Consider the following 6,018-nt stretch of genomic DNA (forward strand, 5'->3'; position numbering starts at 1 on the left):
TACTTAATGATTTTCTTTGTTACAGGATCCCATCCAGGACACTGTATTATATTTAGTTTACATGGCTTCTTCCACTCCTTTTGGCTGTGGTAGTTTCTCAGGTTTTCCTTGGTTTCAATGATCTTGACAATTTTGAAGAGTAATATATAGTCTCTCAATTGGGATAGGTCTGATGTTTTTCTCATGAATTGGACTAGGAATAGATGGGGAGGAAGAGCACAGCAATAAGGTACCATTTTCACCACATCATTAAAAAGGATACATACCATTAACATAATTTTTCACAGCGCAGTTGATAACATGTATTTTCTAACACATTTACTTTATCACACTTTTCAGAAACTGCAACATTCCATAATCTTTGAGGACAAGAAGTCAATTTTATAATACTTCTGTTAATATGGTATTATAACATTAGGTCCTAAATCACAGGTCTTGAAAATTTTTATCTCTATGTGCTAAAAATAATGGAATTTCATCCTCTGTTTTTCTATTATATTCACTAAATCAGCTAAGATCTTTTAACTCTTTTTTTGTTGTATCTGTATCTTTTTTATTATTATTGCTCAAATTAATTTATCACATCTGTAGTTGTATAATGATCATAACAATCTGATTTCACATGATTTCCATCCCACAGCCCAAGCACATCCCCCCACCCCCCAAACTGTCTCCTCCAGAGACCATAAGTTTTTCAATGTCTGTGAGTCAGCATCTGTTCTGCAAAGAAGTTCCGTCTGTCCTTTTTTCAGATTCTACATGTCTGTGAAAGCATTTGATGTTGGTGTCTCATCGTATGTCTGACTTCACTTAGCATGATAGTTTCTAGGTCCATCTATGCTGCAAAAAATGCTGGTATTTCATTTTTTTAATGGCTGAGAAATATTCCCTTGTGTATATGTACCACATCTTCTGGATCTACTCCTCTGTCGATGGACATTTGGTTGTTTCCATGTTTTGGCTATTGTAAATAGTGCTGCAATGAACATTGGAGTGCATGTGTCTTTGCAAGTCATGGTTTTCTCTGGGTAGATGCCCAGGAGTGGGATTGCTAGATCAAATGGTAGTTCTATTTTTAGTTTTCTGAGGAATCTCCATACTGCTTTCCACAGTGGTTGCACCAATTTACAATCCCACCAACAGTGTACTAGGGTTCCTTTTTCTCCACACCCTCTCCAGCACTTATTGTTTGTAGACTTTTGGATGATGGCCATTCTGGCTGGTGTAAGGTGGTACCTCAGAGTGGTTTTGATTTGCATTTCTCTAATAATGAGTGATGTTGAACATCCTTTCATGTGTTTCTCGGCCATCTGTATGTCTTCTTTGGAGAACTGTCTGTTTAGATCTTCTGCCCATTTTTTGATAGGCTTGTTTGTTTTTTTGGCGTGGAGCTGCAGAAGTTGTTTATAAATTTTGGAGATAAATCCCTTGTCAGTGGATTCACTTGCAAAGATTTTCTCCCATTCTGTGGGTTGTCTTTTTGTGTTGTTTAGAGTTTCCTTTGCTGTGGAGAAACTTTGAAGTTTTATTAGGTCCCATTTGTTTATTTTTGTTTTTGTTGTCACTACTCTGAGAGGTGGATCTGAGAAGATGTTGCTGTCATTTATGTCAGAGAGTGTTTGGCCTATGTTTTCCTCTAGGAGTTTGATAGTGTCTGGTCTTATATCTAGGTCTTTAATCCATTTGGAGTTGATTTTTGTGTATGGTGTTAGGGAGTGTTCTCATTTCATTCTTTTCCATGTGGCTGTCCAGTTTTCCCAGCACCACTTATTGAACAAGCTGTCCTTTCTCCATTGTATATTCTTGCCTCCTTTGTCATAGATGAGTTGGCTGTAGGTGTGTGGGTTTAATTCTGGGCTTTCTATCCTGTTTGTGTATATATATATCTTAAAGTCTCCAGTCACTCTCTCCTCATGTCTCAGGTCCTCATGCATGAATTGCATCAAAGCCTCCTTCTAAGACAATCATTTGCTAGGGGGATGGGATTCTCCTTTGACCAAAATATCCACATCTGGAGCTGGGGGTGGGGGTCAGCTCTCTCCTAGAGGCTCAGAGCTAGATCATGGAGGTGTGAATTGATCTCTGACTCATTGTCTCTCTCTTCACCATTACACCTGGCATAATTCTCAGTGATTTCAAAACCATATATGCAATTCTTCCATGTCATATCCTCTCAGTTAATTATCCTGACTCCCTCTAACAATTTTATCTTTCACCTGTCTCACCTACCTACTGCTATGTTCATACTCTAAACCAGTGCTGCCCAATCGAACTTTCTGCTATCACAGAAATTCTCCAATGTGGTAGCCAGTAGCCACATGTGGCTGTTAAGCACCGGAAATGTGGCTAGTGCCAAAGGAAAAAAATGAATATTTAATTTTATTTAATGGTAAATAATTTAAATATAACTTTGAAAAGCTACACATGGCTAGTGGCTATTGTATTAGATAGTGCAGGTCTTGACAGTGTTATTCTCAACCATATGCACATACAAAGTAATGAAATTGGACTCTTATACCACACACACACACAAAATCAACTCAAAATGTATTAAAGACTTAAATGTAAGGCCTGAAACTATAAAACTCCTAAAAGATAAGATAGGGGAAAATCTTCTTGACATTGGTTTTGGCAATTATTTCTTGAATATGTCACCAAAGGTACAAGCAACAAAAGCAAAAATAGACAAGTGGGACTTCATCAAACTAAAGGGCACAGCAAAAGAAACAACAGAATGAAAAGGCAACCTAAGGAAAGGGAAAATTTTTACAAACCATACATTGAGTAAAATGTTTATAACTCAAGCAAAAAATAAATATCTATATAAATAAATAGCAAAAAATAAAAATAAATATTTTTAATATTTAATTTAAAAATGGGCAAAGAACTTGAACTGACATTTCTCTAAGGAAGATACAGAAATGACGAACAGGTATATAAAAAGGTATTCAGAGGTCCCGTTGTGGAGCAGCAGAAACTAATCCGACTAGGAACCATGAGATTGAGGGTTTCACCCTGGCGCTTGCTCAGTGGGTTAAGGATCCAGCATTGCCCTGAGCTGTGGTGTAGGTTGCAGATGCAGCTTCGATCCTGCATTGCTGTGGCTGTGGTGTAGGCTGGCAGCAGCAACAGCTCCAATTAGATCCCTAGCCTGGGAACATCCATATGCCGTGGGGTGGCCCTAAAAAGACAAAAGACAAAAAATAAAGTACTTGGAGTTCTCATGGTGGCTCAGCAATTAATGAACCTGACTGGCATCCATGGGGATGCAGGTTCGATTCCTGGCCTTGCTCAGTGGGTTGAGGATCTGGCGTTGCTGTGAGCTGTGGTATCCATCACTGACGCAGCTCGGATCCCACCCTGCTATGGCCCTGGCATAGGCTGGCGGCTACAGCTCCCATTGGACCCCTAGCCTGGGAAACTCCATATGCTGTGGGAGCGGCCCTGGAAAAGGCAAAAAGAGAAGACAAAAAAAAATTTTTTAAATAAAAGATAGCAGGTATTGGAGAGAATATGAAGAAATTATGAGTAATATTTTAAATCAACTATACTTTAATAATAAAAAAAGGAAAAAAGGAAATTATGACACTTCTACCTTGTTAGTAGGAATATAAAATGGTGCCGCTGCTATGGAAAACAGTAGGAGTTTCCTCAAAAAATTAGAACTAGAACTAGAATATTATTCAGAAATCCCACTTCTGGGTATTTGTACAAAAGAATTGAAATCAGGATCTCAAAAAGATATCTGCACTACCAAGTTCATTGCAACATTAAAGACCATAGCCAAGAAACAATCTAAATGTCCATGGACAGAATGGATAAAGAAAATGTGATATGTTTATGTAGAGAGAGAGAAACATATAGACATATATATATAGACATATAGGCATATATAGATAGACACACCACACACATATATATATACACAATGGAATATTATTTGGTCTTTTTAAAAAAGAAAATCCTGCCATATGTGACAATATTGATGAACCTGGAGACATTATGCTAAATGAAATGAGCCAGTCACAGAAATGAAAATCTGTATGATTCTATTTATACGAATTATCTAAAATAGTTAAGCTCACAGAAGCAGAGAGTAGACTGGTGGTCGCCAGAGACTAGAATGACAGGGAAATGGAGAGACGTTTTTCAGTGGATATAGTTTCAGCTGTGCAAGATGAATAAATTCTGAGATCTACTGTTCAACATAGTGCCAATAGTTAACAACACTGTATTGTGCATTTAAAAAATTTGTTAGGAATGTAGATCTCATGTCAAGTATTCTTACCAACAAAAAAACAAAAAAAAGGGACACGAGGAAACATTTGTAGGTGATGAATGTTTATTACCTTAAGGAGTGATGCTTTTACAGGTGTATGCATGTATTAAAGCCCATCAAATTATGTGCATTATGCAAGTTTTGTCTATCAATTATACTTCAATAACCATTAAACAACAAAAAAGGTGGCATATAGATAAATGTTTAATGAATGGCAGGGGGTGTGGGGAGATCCCAGACTTTTAGTGTTTGCCAGTTTCCATGGTGTAAACAACCCCATCATGAACAACGTTAAGCTGCTGTGTCAAGCATTACTGTGTGTAATTGCAACCTACCACTGAACTTGGAGTTGGAGGAGATGCACATTCTCACTGCACAAGCCAGCTCTAGCACACCACTCAGTAAGAATATTGGAGTTCCCGTGGTGTCTCAGTGGTTAACGAATCCGACTAGGAACCGTGAGGTTGAGGGTTTGGTCCCTGCCCTTGCTCAGTGGGTTAACGATCCGGCGTTGCCGTGAATTGTGGTGTAGGTTGCAGACGCAGCTCGGATCCAGCATTGCTGTGGCTCTGGCGTAGGCTGGCGGCTACATCTCCGATTCGACCCCTAGCCTGGGAACCTCCATATGCCACTGGAGCGGCCCAAGAAATAGCAAAAAGACAAAAAAAAAAAAAATTGGGGGGACAACTGAAAATGACCTGTATGTTACGAAAGTTATTGAATTTATACTGATTTTCTTATATACCATAATTGAAATATGATTGTGTGGAAGAATGCCATTCTTCTTGCAAGACAATGTGCTGAAATATCCGGATGGCAACCTGCCATCTGAAGACTACTTTTAGATGTGTGTCTACAGATGCATACGTGTGTACACATGGGTGGAGAGAGAGAAAGAAAATGTCAGTGTGTCAAGAGGTTGCTAGTTGATGAAATGGGTGAGGACTATATTAGTGTTCATTAATAAAATAACTCTTACAACTTCTCTGTGGACTTAATATTTCTCAAAAGAAAAAATATGTTGCCAACAGCAGACTTCATATAAAAATCTGAATTTTCAGTCTCTATTGAAAGGAGCTTAAAACCTTGCAATAGTGGGCTTATGCTCTCAAATAGCACTATTTAGCTGAACCTAATAGATGGGGGTGGGCAGGTGCTTTCCAGTCAGATCTGATCAGGCCCTCTTCTCTGACCCTTGTGGGCACTTGCATCTGTGATTGTTCAATGAGCTGAAGATGGTCCTTTATGCTGGCTTCCAAGCACTCAGTGGAGAAAAAGATGCTGTGTACTTACTATTCTATTACTGCCAGTGCTTCTGTAATTATTCCTTTTCGTGTGCCCTGGGTTAATATCTAAAACTAGTTTCATGTTTTCTCAAACATGTTTTACCAGCTCCCTCTGCTGACCTTTTCTGAAAAGACGAAACTGCTTAAATCCCTTATAAATAATTCTCAATTTTGAAATCACACTTCTGGGGTGAGGGAACTCTAGACTTGGAAGAACTGCTGACATGATAAATGACTTTCTCCCATGGCCCGCTCCTATGACCACTGAAGGGACTAATACAAGAGTCAGAATTTAGAAAGTACACTGCCCCTCTCCCTGGGGGCTGTGGTTTGGGGGTGACTTGGCGCCCTCTAAAGGCTACGAGGAGAAGAGCGGCCACTTAACCTATGCTCCCCTTTAGGGCTTTGCCGGAACTGTGACGTTTCGGAGGGTGGGGGAAAAGGGTCAGAAGT

This window comes from Phacochoerus africanus, chromosome 11 (genome assembly GCF_016906955.1).
Source record: "Phacochoerus africanus isolate WHEZ1 chromosome 11, ROS_Pafr_v1, whole genome shotgun sequence".
In the NCBI taxonomy this organism is placed as follows: domain Eukaryota; kingdom Metazoa; phylum Chordata; class Mammalia; order Artiodactyla; family Suidae; genus Phacochoerus; species Phacochoerus africanus.